Here is an 18933-nt window from a genome sequence, read left to right as displayed (position 1 = left end):
CTTGGCCAGCTCCTCCACCAGGATCTTATATCAATGTACATAAATACCTGATGGATGGAAGCAAAGAAGAGGGAGCCTGAGTCTTCTCAGTAGTGCTCAGTGACAGGACAAGAGGCAATGTGTGTAACTTGAAATACAGGAAATTCCATTAAAAAAGAAGTCTTTTTTCTTTTTTTTTTTTTTCTTTTTTTTTTTTTTTTTTTTTTTTTCTTTTTCTGTCATGATTGCCAAGCACTGGATCGTGTTTCCCATAGAAGTTCTGTTGCATGCATCTTTGGAGATATTCAAAACTCAGCTGAATACAGCTCTTCTTTAAATGGCCCTGCCCCAAGCAGGGAGGTTAAACCTCAGCTTTTCTGTAATGCTGTGACTTGTGCTAAAAACTGTCCATTGTACTTGGGCTCTAAACCTCCTGCCAGGTCAATGGAATCCTAACTATGTATGCATAGTAACTATGATTTGTTTTAGAGATACAGTTTAAGTAGGATTAGGGGAATACTGTAGTAATCTTTTAAATTGTTTGAAATGTGGACAGACTGGAAGTAGAAGAACTAAGGGGCATTACATGAAACTAGAAGCCAGTACAAAAATAAACTGAGGTGATTCTTTATACAATAAGTAGGTAAGGTAGTCATGGATGCTCAGAATTTACATAAGTTGAAAAGGAGACTGGACAAATTCCTGAAAAATAAATCATTTGTATGTCGCTTAATACAGAGCAATCACATTTAGCTCAGGAAATTCCTGAATAGCAACTGATTAGTTTTTGGGGGAGTCATGTAAGTTGGTCTGTTCCTACACGTTTCGCTAGGATATCAGCTTATGGCCACTGCTAGCTAAAGATACTAACCCAGTTTGATTGATATTACTTTCTTATTACTACTTATACTGTAAATTTAATTGATCCTCAAAACACCATGCCATCAGTTCTAATTTACTAAATTGCGTAGATAAAGCCTGTTCCTTTTTCATTACATATTATACATGCAAATTTTATGATTCCCATCAGATTTTACCTGTTGTAATTGCTTTATTTACTTCAGTTCTGCCTACTTTTATATTGTACTAATGCACTTTTGTCTTTAACTTGGACACTATACTAACAGTGACAGTGACTGAGCTTGGTTATGTCTGTATTAAATATATATATATATTATTTCATTACTGGGTTAAGATGATACCCTCTACAATACATGTCATCTTTGGCATGCCTTTCACTTCCTTAGCTGTCCTGGTTACCTTCCTGTGTCCTCCGAACATATGAAGGAGAAGGGGAATGTAATGACTGCCTGGCTAGATGAGTGGTCCAGTATTCAGTTAGTCCAGTATTCAGGAGTGCAGCTTACTACTCTCCAGAGGTGTGTTGTGTTCTTAGAGATGATTTATTGTTCTCACATGTTGAATATTGTGCATTTACTACTTGAAAGCATGCTTTTCTATTATATGCCTCTGTCAGAAAGGATAATGCAAGAAACATAAACTAAGCCCTTTCTTTCTTCGAAGCTATCAATATGTGGGGAGGAAATGGAATCACAGTAGGGGAGAACAAAAATAAATATGCCTTAACAGAATGTCTTATATTATTTGGCAACATTTCTGCAGTAAATAACTAAGTTTTTATTTGTACTTTTATTTGTACTTTATTTTTTCTCAGTAGTTAATTAACTCAGGGCAATACACTCAATATTATTCAGAATGCTCCTGTTGCCTTCAACCCCTGCTGCTTTAGCTGCTTCAGGTTACTTTGAAGTTTGATCTCTATCCTCCTATGTGTTTATTACTCTTCTAGTTCTGGTCTAGTTGTTTATCTGATTACAGCTGAGCATTCATGGTAGAAACATCAGACCAAGAAATACAAGACAACTGTACAGGTACAGAATTCTAGGTTTGGTTGATAAGAGATTTTTCAGAATGAACAAACGTCAGCTTAATGTTCTGCAAACTGACATCGGCAGAAATCATACTATAAACTTCATATGTAAGTTATGATAAGTATTAATCACAATATCAAAACCTTTAGCATATTTTCTGCAATTCTTCTACAGTATGTAACATGCACCAGGTTTCTGCTAAGGGAAGGAGATGTTGAGAGAGACCATGGAGTTTTTATTTCCTTTTTTTTTTTTTTTTTTTTTTTCCTATTTGTATTTTCCTATTTGTGTATTCCTTTGCATATATATGAAAAACAAGGTAATATTTTGTAGCTTGATTTTATTTTTTAGTCTAAAAATATGACAAATATATTCCATGAAACTAGGGGAGACTTGGCAATGAGAAATGGAATAAATAGGAATGCTTCAAATGGAGTACAGCAAGATGTTATATCTCAGTTCTTAAAAGTAGAAATTTAAGGACAAAAATTCAGTTAGTCTTTTTTCAAGCTTGATGAATTTACCTTAGCGATGAATGATCTTAGTAATCCTGTACCACAGCTGGTAAATGTTTTATTTTCTATGACTAATTTTTATTATTGTAATTACAATGACTTGAATTAAGTTATTCCAGGTCACATACTTTAGTTGTCATGCTTGGCCTAGATGATGTGACTGAAAGCACCTAACATCACATGCAGTCCAGAGAGCATGGTAAGTAAATACAAAAAGTAATTTAATGGAACTATCTTCTGACCAGGGATATTGAATGACAGATATTGAGGAAACGGATTTGTGTGAATTGTTGCCTATGCTGGAAGACAGTGCTTTGCTGCCCAAGCTGACAAAAATTGTCTGAATACTCTCTTGATGGTTATGGAGAAAAGAAAGTCCTGGCAGGGTTCGGATTTGGTGAAGTAGCACATTAATTTGACATCTCCTTGAGGTAATTGCTTTAGAAAACTATTGTCATAAACAGAATTAAAGCCCCATTTTGAACACTAAGTAGTAGAGGAAGCTTAAGTATCCACAAAAAGCTAAATGGGACCATTCGTCCCATTGAAATGGTCTATAAAGGAATGTAGGGCAGAAGAGTCTCCCTGGAAATAGCACGCCACTTCTGATCTGTTATTCAGAGACTGTTCATGCATTTGCACTAAAGCATTGCAGGATTAAATCCTTAACAGAATAACATGAAACAGATAGGTAATAATAATAATAATAAAGTTGTGATCCATGACTGGTTTCTCTGTATTGTTAAAAGTTTCTGAGCTGAACCAGTCTCTACCATGCTTAGTACTTTCTCTGAATTCAGGAATTCAGAAATCTGCCTTCTTTTCTGCATATGACAGAGGGTTGTCCCTAGTGAGCAGCTAAGAACCACACAGCCACACAGCTACATGGTTATGGGGGCCAGAATAGGAAGAGCAAAAGTCAAAAAAAGTCCCGGATCAAGATAAAACAGTTTAATAAGTGAAGGGAAAAGGAAGAAAAAAAATACACCACCACCACCAAATGATGCATTCGTCAGCTCCTACAAGTAGACCAATGCCCAGCCAGTCTCCAAGTAATGGGTAGCTACCCAAAAAACCCTTCCCCCTGGTTCTATTTCTGAACACCATGTCATACGGCATGGAATATCTCTTTGGTCAGCTGGGGTCAGCTGTCCTGGCTGTGTCCCCAATCAGACCACTGGGTGGCACTCCCAGACTACTTGCTGCAAGGGCAGAGCAGGAAACAGAGGAAGTTTTGATGCAGTGCAAGCTCTGTTCAGCATTATGCAGAACACTGTTGTATAATCAATACTGATTTGGTCACAGATCCAAAACACAGCACCATCGCAGCCAGACACAATATAGCCTCCCTAGGGTGCAACAAAGAAGTAATCTCAAATCTCCCTACAGGTTGCCCACAGCTGATTTATGCATAGTTCAGGCTACACTCTGAGGAGTACTCTTCTTCCTAAGACAGTGTGATAGGTTCTTGGCGGAGACATTGTCCATAGGTTTTCTTTACTTAACTAAGACATTTTTCCTATGGAAAATTTTCTGGAAAAATAGAAAGGCAGCAGCAGAACAAAGCAGGATGTAGTGTAATCTTGAAAATCCTCTCTCACTCCATGCCTCTTCCATTTTACCTTTGCCTAACTTTCTCAGCCTGGACAGTGCTCAGTAACACACTCACATCCTGCTACAATTTAGACAGAAAGCCTCCCTTTCCTAAATTGCCAATGGCAATCTCATGTTTAATAGACCTACAGTATCACACAGGCTGCTGAAGTCACTTGCTGGAATCAACCAAAACAAACTGAAAAAATAACCTTACAAAATGTCAGGAAACTCTCTTCCTCCCTATACAATAGCACAGCAGTTAAAGCATACACAAAAATTTTGAGCCCCACTTTACTACCCTCCAAAAGTTAAAGCAAAGCAAATAAGCACCTTGTCTTTCCCAAGAGCATATTGAGAGCACTAAAGTGCTCTTCACACCACCTGCTGCTATATATTTTATATATATATATATATATAAAAGTGTAAAAGAGCAATCATTTTTAAAAATACGCAAAGTAAGCAGTTCCCTCCTGCAATGCTCAGACATTAAGAGATGGAGGAGGAAAATTCAGAAAAAAAAATATGTCTTTATGAAAAATCCATGGCAAAAGAGTGAGCATTTTTTTTTATTTAGATATCAGAACACATTCCACAAATCTGACAGGCCATATGGTTGTGCTAGTTTACTACTTAATATTACAAAGATATATTTTTGAACAATAGAGCATAGTTTTTTTTGTTGTTTGTTTGTTTGTTTATTTGTTTTTCCAATTACATCATTTTATCACATGATAAAACTCTCTCTTTTATCACATGATAAAATGCACAGGAACAGGAAATATACTTTCAATAGGAAATATTTTTTTTTTTAAAAAAAAAAAAACAACACATAAATCTACTCAAACATGGCTTTAAAGCATTTCAGTAAGTTTTAGTATCACTCATAGGACAAACAACATTGAAGAGAAGCCACTGGAATCAGTGTAGTACAGAATCTGTAAACCTTTTATTTTTATTTTTATTTTTATTTTAAATCAGTCAACATCTTTCAAGTTAAATTCCATGAAAAACAGAAAAAGGTAAGAATTTCTTTTTAAGATACTCCCTAACTAGACAATAGATTCTCTTTTTCTAATGCCAGTTTTCTTTAATAAAATCTAGTTTTTCTTCTTTTTGCAATCAGGTTGGTACATTTAGGAATACATGGGAAATAACTTTACTCATCTAGATCTGGTGGTGTCTAATTTCCCTTACAATTTTTGTATTTATGTTGTTTTGTTGATTTTTCCCCCAGTCAGTCGTCATAAAGGTATAAAAAAACAACAATATATTCAATCAAATTATGTAACATTTAATTCTATGTTATGAAGTTTTAAAATCAAATGTTGAGCATTTTTAACTAACTGGCTGAAGATTTTATTATTATTATTATTATTATTATTATTATTATTATTATTTTACTGAGTTATACCTTTCAATACACTGATTTTTCAACATCTCAAGGAATGTAAAGAAATTATTTAATCATTACTCTGCTATTTTGTTTAAGATTAATCATTCCAGTATAAAGACTTGGAATGTGATTGCTTTGTTTGCTAAGAGGGTGCAAAATCAACCATTTAGTGGTGGAGACAGACTCTGTCCAAAGTGTAACTATGCTGCTCTGAGAAAATGTGGTGAAAGGGAATAAGAAGGAATTTGGCAATGCTCCAAAGCCCTTACTGGTTTAAAGCCTCTGTTAGCACCACAAAGTTGTATATCATCGTATAAACACTGATAACTGCTTGAAAGACTGAGAATTCTGATTGTTATTCCAATTAATGTGGGTTGGGAGTTAGTGGGTAGGGCAAGTGGGCTATGGAAGAGAGATGTCTACCATTTATGTCTACATTTATGCTCTATTTGAGCATAAGCATTACAGACACTTGCTAAAAAGTTTATATTAGTATATATAAAAGTTTATATTAGTATATATAGAAAAATATAAGGAATGATGTACAAACTTCTCATCTATACCAGGATAACAGCATAAGACTAAGAAGATGACCACCATGATCAGCTTCTTGCTTTAAGTGGTATATGGCCAAGTTACATTCCTGGAAAAGCTCACATTCTACTGATACAAATATTTTATGTCTCAGGCAATGTTCATATTTGAGAGCAATCTGGTTTCAGAGAATAGCAATTATACTGGCTGATGACTACCAAGCTAAGATGTACAAAGCATGGGAATTTCATCAGCTTTCTCAAAACTGAAACAACAAAACCTTTAGGTTTCAGAGGAACTTAACTTTACATTTTGATGCAGTTTTTGGTCACTTCACTGTGTTTTGTTGTGAAATTTTCCATTATATAAAAGACAAGAGGTCTGCTGTTCATTCATATATATTTCTCTAAATTTTATTCATTTACATTTCTTTTTAAGTTTATCCCCTGACAAGTGTGAATACTACAAAGTAACTATATAGAAACCTGAAATATATTTTCTTTTCATTTAAGACAAATTTGTACTGAAAAGACATTGAACAGCTGGGGGGGTTCTCTGGTGTCACTTTGCATAAAAATCTCATTTTTGGAATGTACAGAGAATTGAAACGTAATAATGATGACTACAGTGTCTGGATGCTTTGTAATCAATGTAACAGAAAACGTGAGAATGTAAACAGCATAGCATACTACTCAAAAGAAGAAATACTACTAAGCAGCAGTGCTGTTCTCCATGCTCTGCACCTTAGGACCAAAGGATAAAAGTGTTTGATTTTTTGTTGTTGTTGTTGTTTGTTTGTTTGTTTGTTTTTGCCATGATTCATTTCCTCTCAGCCACAGTGTGAACAAAGTAAGAATCCAAAGGATCTACCAATCTATTTGGGGATCAGAAGATAATGTTGGAAATACCTATTGAAAGCCAATTAACCTTCCTCATTGTGAGAGAATGCAATCAGGTATGTACTGTCATTGCTTTGTCTGGTCATTTCTAAAAGACTGCAGTGGCAGGCCTTCCACCATCCTGACATGGCATTCCTAAAATATAGCTGGGAAAGGAAGAAACAAAGTGGAATAACTATAATAATAATAATAATAATTAAAACAAAACAAAACACCACTGACCTGTTTAGTTGTTGCAATGGCTCGTGCAGCCCTCTTTGAGCTTGGATCTTTGCTGCCCTCACGTGTCTGGCAGATTCAGGAGTCCTCTCGAGCAGGTAGAAAAAGGGCGTTGGTTTGTTCAAGCAACAAACCAGTACGTATTTGCTACAGTACATTCACATTTGGAGTATCTCTTGGGGTTCAGTTACAACAGGTACTCCTTAATAAGCAGACAATAGCAGGTAATATTAGGGATTGCTATTTGACCTACTAGTTCATTCTATTTTTTAAGGTGAATATTTACCTGATATAATATTCGTGCCTGCTCATTTTTCATGCATTTTCATTGTAAAAATAATCTTGGATGTTGCCAGTTAATCCTAAAGTAGCAGTTTAATAGCTGCTAGCAGATTTCCTTATGTCTATTAAGAAATGAGATCTCAAAATGGCAATTTAACTACAACTATTTTTAAAAATCTGTTAATAGATTGCAGACACAAAGGCTGAAATCCATGTTACCTTACTTTCAACAGTGAAATTCCCATGAACTCCAGAAGGGTCAAGATGCCATTTTAATTCAGACTAAAATGTAAAAAGAACAAATACAACCAGTGCTAAACTCCATACAAGTACAATTTTTAAAACTGTTCACTCTGCAACCCACTCATATTTCCTATTAAGTGCGTGCTATATAGTCTGCAACAACTATCCACTGACTCACACCAGCTATTGCCTCCATTTCTCTCATCAAATCAAAGGTTTGCCAGCATTTGTTCTTGCTGTAGGCAGTCATGTACTTACTTGTCTTGAGCTTTTAAAATACTGTTATGAAAAAGGACAATTATTCAAAAAATATGCATATATTTAAGAAAGCTTTATGGGGTTTATTCTAGTTGCATAATCAATAGTCATATACTAGCATCAGAGATAATGGTGCTTTTTATAATGAAGTCACTTCAGCCTGCTCAAAACTTGACAGAAACAAGAATATAATGGCCTGGCAATCAAATACCAGCTAATGAGAAATCAACAGGTTCTGAACCTTTTCAGAATTATCAAAAACTGTAAAGTGAGACTTGAATCCCACCAAAGCAGCACCGTATGATGCATATTAACACCGTGGAGGGCTCTGTGTGCTTCTCAAACATAAATTACTAGCAAGTACCTGACAATGGCTCTCCACAGTTCCTGTATTTAGTATAATGCTTCTCTTGCTAAGTGTTCACGACTATATTAAAAGTAATGGACTGAATTCAACTGTGACAAAAGTGCTGATCTCTCCAAGTCAGCAAGAGTTATGACTGCTTATTTATGAGCTGAATTTAAATGTATGCTTGTCAGGGAGGTCTTGACAAGGAAGAAATTTCTTCATGATAGCAAAAGAATTCCCTTTATCACTGCAGGAAACATAGTGGGAGTACTGCAAGACTGCTGTACACGGAACAGAGTTACACATCATCTTACAGAACTGTGAGGTTTCATAACTTATATGTAGCTCTGATTTCTTGTTAGGTTAAAGCTTATTGCTCACAGTGGGACCAGTCTCTTTGAAGAGTTTTTGTGTGCAATTGCACACAAAAACGAAGCAGACAAGAAGCACATCAACTTTCAACAGCAGTCCTGCTCAACAACCTTGCTGCACTTGGATCTCAATCGGGCAGGAATTAGGCAGCCCGAGGGATGCAGAAGTTTCTGGTATTCCTAGGTACATATTCATTTTTGGAAATACTGTACACCATAAGGTTTTCAGAATAGTTGCCTTTTTTTTTTCCTTTTTTTTTTTTTTTTTTTCATAAAATGAAATCACACATTCAAATATAAACATTTCTCACAGAAAGGAAATTGTAAGCTTTAGCTAGAACTTCTTTATGCCAAACCTGATTTTCAAAATGTTGAGAGAACCACCTCTGACATCAGTTTAATCTAATAACAATGCACAGAAATATTTTTAGGTTCACAAGGTGTTCATGAAACATGATTCATTATTAATTAATGATAGAAAATACAACTGTTCATGTTGTACTATTCTGTTTTTGTTGTTGTTGTTGTTGTTGTTGTTGTTTGTTTGTTTGTTTTTTGCTTTTTTTACTCATGGCACATGATCCAACATAGAGTTTTAATGTCAAGAGCACTTTGAGTTAGAACAGATTTTCTTTTCAGACAGAGAACAAAGACTTTCACTTATATACAATAATGTGATGGATGAATTTCCACTGCAATATTTTAATCTGAGTAGAATTAGGTTTCCAGGGTTATGTTAGGAGTCCTAAGAGAAATTTTTAATAATTTGGGAAAGAGCAAAATATTTTCTTATATAGGAAAGAAAAATAAAAAATAAAAAAGGAGGAATAGACCATAGACCTCATCTAAGAGAGGTCCTCTATACAGCAAATCCACAAATCCAAGGTAGCACTCATCTCCCCACACCTTTCTTTTTTTTTCTTTTTTTCTTTTTTTTTTTTTTTGCCACAGTTTTGTCAAGTATATTTAATAAAATTAAGTGATTCAACATGTGAAAACATTTTAAAAGTCTTTAATCGTTATTTTGACATACTGAAATAATTTATTGAGTGCTACAAAATGATATAGACTCTTTAAAATCTGTTTGTTTAGTATGCTTATGCACGGAAACTGAATTCCATTGTAATATTCATATTTCTTCTGTGGGAATTAACAGATGGCAAGAGAAATAATCAGAATATTTATATTATTAATATTGCTAATATATAATGTTTTTAATAATAAGCAAATTTATATTATTTAGCTTGCACCTTAAACTTCGTATTTTATAAAAACGAATCTCAAACAGCAAAGTGCCCTGCAGAATAGTTTATCACTGTTGCTTTACCAGCAACAAGGAAAATATATCCTGTGATTTTGAATAAAAGCAAAAAGTTTATTACAGATAATGCTGACAACTATTTTATAAATTAATGACAAAGACAGTGAAACTATCTTGCTTATCTTTTCCACAAACACATGGGTGAAATGAGAGGGACTGAGGCTTTCTGTAGTTTTGGTGCATACAGAGGTTTTGCTTGGAATCTTGTGAATCAGAAAAATGGACACAGGATTTGGATCCCCCTGTCAGGAGGATATTTAGATATATGATTTGTGCTTCTATCTGAGGAGTTACAAAAATCAGGATTTTTACATGATTTACCACAGCTGGCAGGTGAATGTTCAATGAATTATTGAAAAAAATATAAATCCTTTTTCATATTGATGAGTAATTACATGACAGGTACTGTCAAAGCAGAGCAAATGTATTTTTTGCCTTTAAAGGCTGATTTTGTAGACCCATCTGTTTCTAAAGACATTTTGTGCAAAGTTTCATCAATGATTATGTTACGGATGCAATTTAAATGTTACCTGTGTTCTTCCAAAGATCCTTAGAACTATACTTTGTCTTCACTATCTTTAATTCTCAGAGATAACTGCTTGTTTGTTTGCTTGATTTTAATAACTCAAAATACATTTTTGTCCAGAATGTCATTGATCTCAATTAGTTATTTAGGTGGTTTTCTTAACTTAATTCTCATTCAAATTATATAATTGTCAAGTAGGCAAAAGGCTTAACTAGTTCCATTCCTGTATTTTTAAGATGTTCCTTTTTCAGTTCTGTGCTATTCACAGGAACATAGTTAAATAAACTGCAAAAACATCTCAATAGAACACAAACACCACACTATGAGACATAACCTATTTTCCATAAAACTTCCTGAGAAACCTTACCAGGTACAAACACACTTGTTCCACATTTGCTGAGTTCAATCACACAGTCCTAAAGATTACTTACCATGTTACACAATTTCTATACTAGATATTTAAACAAAATTTATTCTCTGGATTCCTCACTTGGTAAAAGTAACTGTAAAATACTTAGATCATGAAAACTGGAATGGTAACTCCTGTAACTTGCCCTGGGGTTTTTACTGCTGTGAAAGAAAGAAGGATCTAGATTAAGTTTTTATGCATTTTAGAAGGATCTAGACTAACCAAGTTTCTATGCATTTTAAAATCATCTAAAAATCCACAATTGTTATCAAATGTTTTTTTTTTAAACATAACAAATCACACTGAGATTGCATCAGCTGTCTATACAGGATTTTGTAAATGTATGTGAACTTGGTGCCTCTGTGCTTGAGAATTTGATTTGTTTTGACTTATTTATAGATTTAAGCTTAAAAATGCTGTCTAAAAATTTAACTGGAAACCAATGGAAAATAAATACAAGTAACAGTGCACAAGTTTTATGTGCTTTCTAAAAGGAACTCAACTTACCGAGCTGGTTTATTATTCTTCAGCTCTGATTTCCAGCTGGGTTGTCTTATGTAGTTTTTAATAGTATGTATCAATAGCCTGCAGTGACAAAGGCAGGGATGGCTGTTCCTGGTCACCAGTACTGTAATAGTATCTGTAAATAATTATTTGTAAGAACAAAGAAGAAAAAGCTTTTGCAAAACTTTCATTTTTACTTCATTTGGTAAAGTGTTTTCACACATGATTTTGGGGCAAATCAATAATCAGTTCAACTCTCCGAGCCAAAATTATGTTGTTAAAGGCAGGAATTCATCCTTACTGTACTGAGTCCTGTTACTAATGGATGACAGACACCAGACCAAAATGAGCTTTCTCACACTCACAAAACTAAACTGCTTTCCATTTCCGCTATGATATTTTGGGCCATGAAGCAACATCACTACTGCATTTTAGAAGTCTCACTGGCTGCTGTAAGACTACGTATGATGAACTGACATTGACTGGTTATGTACAGGGAAGACAGGCTTTTGACACATTTTATCATGTTAGAAAATATCTTCTGCTGTCTGCTTTATCATGAAGGACAGGGAACTACAAAGATTAACAGATTAACAGCCTGAATTGGAATACAGATTTTTATTTATTTTTTTTTTTTTTTTGAGCTCTCAAGGCAGAAAGTTATATAAACCAGCTGGAGTTATCATCATTGTACATGCAATTATAAATGAATCTATATCTTCTGCATCAGAAATGAGTGTGTATGAAGAACAAAGAATATTTTATCTGCTGCTCCACGGCAGAGACTTAAAAGTGATAATAGAACTGTTACGGATATGTTATAACACTATATTCGTATACATATTTCTATTTTTTTCCCCTCTTCTTTAACAAGAACAGTTTTATTCCCTACCTCAGAAATTAATGAATCCCTGAGAAAGCTGTTTCTCAGTGAAAAACAAGCTCAAGCATATGCCAGAATGAGTTTCTAAGAGAATAATGACTCAGAGACCTTAAAAGCATACAAGAGAAAACAGTTTACAAAAAAAAAAAAAAAAAAAAGAAAAAAAAAAGACAAAACCATCGCTTAATTACATGTATCACCTTCCCTTTTGGCTCTATGGCTCTATGTTCTCAGGATGACTTAGTCTCCTCTATTCTCTGAAACAAGACAGTGGGTAATGCAGCCTCATCTCAGGCCAGTTGTCTTCATTAACTCTCAAAGGAATCTGGAGTGAGTTGGCAACAACTTTAGTTATCACAGTTCAGCATTTAAAGTTAAGCGGAATAAGTCTAGGTTTCAGGAGCTATTTGTGAAGTTTCAGTTAGGAGATAAAATGCACCACCCAAAAGAAATGTCCAAATGCCTTCATCTCTTAAAATTCTTTATCTAGTTCCCCCAACAGCATAAGAGAAATAAATCCATTATTTTGCCTCTCAATTCTGTTTGAATTATTTTGTATTTCCTGTGAGTCCATACTGCCCACTACCATACATGTTGATCTGCCAGACTTGGTTCTACAGCAGTATCCATGAAAAGCATTTTTCTGATAGTTGTTCAATATCACAAATCTCTCTGAGACTGCTTCCCATTTCAAGCTGAGAAAATAATACCTTCCTACCTAAGAGGAAGAAGAAAAATGTGTAAATTTCTAGTTAACAAAACTTTTGATGTGAGTGAGGATATAAAAGAACATAAACATGGGGATAACTATGCTACTCCTCAGTGCTGGTATACTTTTTAAAACAATTTTTCTTTATTTTTTCTGGACCAGCAGTCCCTATATTTCACTGTGAATTATAGATTCAGTTCTGCAAACACAGAATTAAATTGAACTGAAAAAAACCTTGCCCAGTTTCAGAGGAATGTTATGGCTGTTTGAATTATCTGTTAGGAATTGTTTAATTACAAATGTAATTTTTCTCTGCTCTTACCACCTGCTCCCATAATTCATATAAACAAGCTCTCCTTTTTTAAAGAACTTCCAGATAATTTTTTTTAGACAAAAAATGCAAAAAATTCCATTTTAAAGCCACAGTAATGCTGCTATTTTTAAAAGTACATTTCCTACGACACACACAGACTATACATCTCTGGGAATGAAAGCAAAATGTACATATGTATATACATACACAAAAGACACACAGTACTTGCTTTGATGAATCAATAAAAGAGTATTACACAAACCTTATGGGGTTAATTTGTGTTGGTATAAATTAGTATATAGCTATACCAAAATACATTGTACTAAAACAAATTTCACAATCTCAGATTTCATCCTACTGCCAAAAACCTTAAACAACTTTGAAAAAAATATATAATAATATATTATCCTGAAGAAAGATACAAGGCCACAACTACAAAATGTTCTTCTTACTCTGCAGTTTCTCTGAGAAGGAGCGCTTCAGCTTTTATTATTTCTACAAGGATGAAAAAGAGGGTATGACCCTGCTTACAGTTTGCATGTCAATTTTCTAAGCTCTTTAATTAAACAATCTTGTCTTCTCTAAGTGTTATCTGAGTCATGTTTGTCTCGCTTAAATGCTTAAATCTTTAATAGAAAAATGTTACCAATAGACAAACAGATAGCAAAATCATGCCTCTGCATTACTCTCATCTCCTTCAACCCGCGTTCAATATGGTTTATGAATTTAGATGTGAAGGCCGATGGAGCCATAGAATATAATGTGAAAATGTCTCAAATTTCAAAAACCATTCAACAGCAGGTCCTCATCTTGGGAAGCAGGTCCCACACTATTGGGAAGGAAAAAAATTAATGCCTATGTGAAAGAAAAACAGTTCTTTCAACTGAGTTGAATGATTTTTTTGTTAAATATGGAATTTTTCCTGTGTATTTTAGATATAAAGCCATTTATTTGGTTGTATGGAAGGAGAAAGGAGGGGACACTCAAAATAAACTACAATAATACACTCTGTGAGTCTGAGAAAAAGGGGGATGGATGTTTAATATTTTCCCTTTCTTGTCACAAAATTTTCCTCTGTTGATAAGATTCATTCACTGGAAAATAATCAACCTCTGACAAAATTGGTTAGTCCCTTACCTTTGATATCTTAATAACTCAGGCTTTCATGGTACTCTTTTCACATATCTTTCTTTATCTTCATATTTATTTCAGTTTTCCCTCTCCATTCTCATTATTTTACTGTAGTATATTATTGCTATATACTATATACTATATTATATATTATCTATATTAATATTATCTTAACATTATACATAAATATATATATTTATAAAAATGATAAGGGTAAAATACTGTACCTCATTTCTTCTATACCTCTTCTTTAGGTGACTTGGTCTAGTTTCTGTGCCAACTCTCACAACAATATTCACATCATATACCAATTATTTCCTCTTCCTCAATCTCATACCTATACTCTCTTTCTTTGACTGTCATGCTACAGTTTATTATATCAGTTCTATGCTGCCAAAATACATAGTCTTTTTTTGGTTTATGTTCAATACCAATAGAAATTTACTATGAAACTGCCATACACTTTCCAAGAGGTATTGCCTCAATTTTCATCATCCAGCCTTGTACTTGAAAACTTGCTGACATGACATATAGTATTTATGGACAAGTATATTTATGGTGGCTTTAATTATTATTATTATTTGCAGACAAAGTGAGTATGAGTGTTGGCACAACTTTAAATGGATCTGATCGCCACTATGAATATTAAGAAGAAATTCCACAATTAAGTTGCTATAAAACTAAACAGACAGTTCAGTAAATATCAAAAACTTTATGCTTTTTAAAAACTTTTAGCAAAACTAGCTTCAACAATCTTCAGAAGGTGCCATGTTCTGTGGAATCGGAGCTTCATCACCATCGGGAGTTCTTTCAGACATAAAAGGAATATTTGGGTAAAAGGATCTATAAAAATGTCCAGAGGTGCAGAAACATCTATTACAGCAATGACTTTAGGAAGCGATCACATTTAGAATTGTGGGTTGTGTTCTGTTCTTGCACCTCCATACGAATTACATTCATTTAAAGAATGGTTTGACAGGATTTATTTTATTTTAACTCCATACCTGCATTAACATTCAGAACATTAGAACTGCATCAATTTTTAAGGAGTTACGACTTTTCATTGGTTTCTGAGGTGCATTTCCTTTTCTAATTTGCTAACTGAAAAAGAATGGTTCTATTCTGGGTGCTGTTAATTAAACCAGTTCTTATGAACTATAGTAATCATGTCAAAAATGCAATACTACTTCCAAATATCGCAATTCATGTGTGCCTCAACAGGTAGCTATCAACAAATGTGCTTTCAGAATATATTGCCACTTCAGGTCCCTAACCTCTTATAGGCTGCTTCTAAATCCCATCTTGAATTTCAGTTTCTGATTTCACTTGTGGCCACTAATCACTATGATATCTTTATCTGGAAATTACAAAGCTTAACACTTGTGCTCAGAATTAGTATGTTTCTAGCACATAGAAAGCTGATCGCTCTCATTCAACAAGACAATAGGTGGAAAGATGATTGAATTAGCTAAAGCATAGTTATAAAATATCAGAAGGGTCAATTCTCTGCCACATATCATTGTCATATAAAGAATATTAGAGATGTTAACTGTCTGCTGACACCATGAAATAAGCATCATAAAATAAAAAAAAAAAAAAACAGAAATTTTGGAATCTTTGGGTTTAGAGGAGTCATCTTGTGGTTTGCTTTCTCTGTCCCTCGGCAGCTTGGAAAAGTCTTCTGAAGATCTTAATGTAGTTTTCACAAAACAATAGAACAGTTAAGGTTGGAAAGAATCTCTGGAGGTCACCTGGAGCAACCCCCCTGTTCAGAGGGGATTGCCTGTGTTCTAGTTTGCACCCAGTGCCTCTTGTCCTGGCACCAGGCACCACTGAAAAGAGAACGTCTCCGTCTGTTTTGCACCCTCAATTCAGGGGTGCACACAAATAGATGAGATCACCCCTGAGCCTTATCTTCTCCAGGCTGAATTAGTTTTATTGCCAAACTAAGTAAATGAAGAAAGCAATATGGATTTGGAGTTTTCCTACCATGATTAACATACGTTTTACCATTAGCATATTTGGGAATTACAGACAAATTAAACCAACACATTTTTAACTGTTTTTCTACCTTCATTCTTCATACCAACTGTGTCTTTAATTTAACTGCAAGACAAGAATCAGGGCAATCCAAAGATGATCCCCCTTTCTTCATGACATTCTTCTTAGTTTTACAAAGTAATGTCCTATCTTCTCCCTGGGTAAGAGTCTGGGATCTAAAACCTAAGAAAATAATGTTAGTATTTCTCTCCTATATTTCACCAATCTGTTTGAATAGCTTTTGGAGATATCTTGAAGATGATAAAGCTTACCGTTGGGCTTGTTCTAGCTTAAAATAGGGATTTACTACTTAAAGGAAAGATTGAAGAATGATTTATTATTATTATTTTTTAAAATTATTTTTCCCCTCCTTTGACCCCTTATTTCTATTAGTGTTTCTCAAACATAGCATTAAGGGCATCATAATATCATACAAGGGTATAAGGTTCCAAGAGAATGTATTATCCTGCATCTAATAAAGATCTATGAGAGGTGGTAGTTCCAAGTAAACTTCCAAATTTCAAAAAATTGACATTTAAGCAAGAACTGTAGTTATATGAAAAAGTAGAAGATGAAAATTCTGCTATTTGCCCTGTGTAGATGGAGGCCTGTAATCACAAAGAAAGTTTTCATTCAGTTCTGCTCAACATTTAAGCCAGTCATTATTCATTCTATTATTAACACTTTAGATTATGATAATTAACTGCTTCACTAATATTCCCAGGGTCATGTACTTAAGCTGAAGAATGTAGCACTCAACTATTCTTGATAGAAGAGGAAGGATTCATTCACCTCTACTAGAACAAATAAGGTTTCTAAGTGAAAGATACAGAGAACACTAACATCTTAGAGGTGTGTAGATCTACAGCCCCATAACAGAAGGCCTAATTCCATTTAACATCTAACCTTCCATCTGTGGTTATTGATTTCACTGCAGAGATGCACTGCTGCTTCAAGGATTAATCATCCTTGTCCCAGCAATAACCTGGTCAACTCCACTTGAAATGATGCTGAATAATGAAGAAAATCACAGCAAGGCATTCAGCAAAACTGGAAAGTGAAAAATGTAAAATCTACATGACTTTCACACTTATAGAATGCTTACCTAAACAAAAAATTAACACTTTTACTGGTGCATTAAGACATGAATTTAAAAAGGAAAGAATTTGTGTAACAAAGTAGTAATGTTAACATTTACTGCTTGTTCTATTTTTCATCAACTCACATGATTTATTCCAAAGATAGAGCTTGGCATTGATTTTGAACTGAGCGCAAAAAGAAAAGAGGAAAGAAAACTTCCCCATACTGTCACAGTTCTGAAAAATCATTCTCATCTTAAATTGATAGGAGTGCTTCTTGACATCAGCCTTAATTAATTCAAGAAATAAAACCTGAAAAGTTTCCTATGCCTTCTTTAGATTACTGGCTTTGGATTTTAATTTTAGCAAGTTAATATAGATAAATTGCATTTTATAAACATGAACTTGTTTTGAAAAAATATATAAATTTATATATTGCCTCAAAAGGCAACATTTATGACCATATGCGAACACTGGTTTCCAATAAAAAATTGAATTGGCAGTCTTCCACAACAATTTGGATGCAGCAAATATGTTTCCAAATAAAGTAAAAACAGATAACTGGCATGCTGTGGGTGGATGAGGGAGGGACACTCCCACAATATCTCAAATTAATCCAGATGGGAGTTAGTAAACAGATAAATGTGCCAAAGTTATCTAAACAGTTGTGTAACAGGAATTTAGCTGCACAGCAAATGGTTTCCTCAAGACATTGTGGGAGTCATGGATGAGACAAAGTATACTGGCAGAAGACCCATGCTGAGCACTGAGACTCACACCAGCTGCCCTGGGAAACGACTCCCTGCAACCATGACCTTTTGTAAACCAGGGAAACAAAAAAGACTGTGCAATCATCGAGTGGGATGAAACATTGCATACGTCACCACATATGAGACGAAGAATTACCTTAATGCAACTGGCCTACCTTTCAGGAGAAAAGTAAATTTCATGTTGCATAGAAATAGTCTTCTGTATTTCATTCTTCCCCAAACTTTGGTGTGTTTTGGTGGGACAGAAGGGAGGCTGTTTGTTATTAACCACACCATAATTTTTGCTGTTCATTTGAGGATCCACTTCTCACAGAAAGTTGGGATTGAAATGGTGGTGATTTTAAGCACGCTAAAATATTGTATGTTATGAACAGAATGGTATACATACTCGTATTTTTTTCTGATAAGAACAAAGATTTGACATTCTAGCATGAGCAAGTTAGTAAAATTTCACAGACCTTGAACTGGTCCATTTCCAATCTTATTTTCAGACTTATCCCCACTTTACAGCCTTTGTCAAATCAAATCTTTCATCAGGTTGACTTATTTATTTATTATCTTATTTTCACATAATGGACATACTTTGTTTTCATGAGATATGAAGCAGCACTGGTGAGGCTGCAGTGGAGTACAGTGGTGGAGTGGTGGAGTACAGTGTCCAGGTCTGGGTCCCACAGTACAAGAGAGACATGGACATACTGGAGAGAGTCCAGAAGAG

At 34.4% G+C, this 18933-nt stretch overlaps 1 long non-coding RNA gene across 5 annotated transcripts in view; it reads right to left on the bottom strand.

Annotated features, from left to right (window-relative positions):
* The window catches only part of LOC118163296, a 268072-nt gene that overhangs the window by 7448 nt on the left and 241691 nt on the right, over positions 1-18933 (bottom strand). For 4 of the 5 annotated variants that reach the window (XR_004748963.1, XR_004748967.1, XR_004748966.1 and 1 more), the window contains exons 4-6: positions 11294-11426; positions 7031-7229; positions 6818-6954 (exon numbers count right to left, since the gene is read on the bottom strand). This is a non-coding gene — a long non-coding RNA (uncharacterized LOC118163296). The remainder of the gene's footprint in view (positions 1-6817; positions 6955-7030; positions 7230-11293; positions 11427-18933) is intronic. The other variant, XR_004748964.1, reaches the window with a different exon arrangement.

The sequence above is a fragment of the Oxyura jamaicensis genome, chromosome 2, assembly GCF_011077185.1.
Source record: "Oxyura jamaicensis isolate SHBP4307 breed ruddy duck chromosome 2, BPBGC_Ojam_1.0, whole genome shotgun sequence".
Classification (NCBI taxonomy): Eukaryota; Metazoa; Chordata; class Aves; order Anseriformes; family Anatidae; genus Oxyura; species Oxyura jamaicensis.
This window is presented reverse-complemented; position numbering and strand designations above follow the sequence as displayed.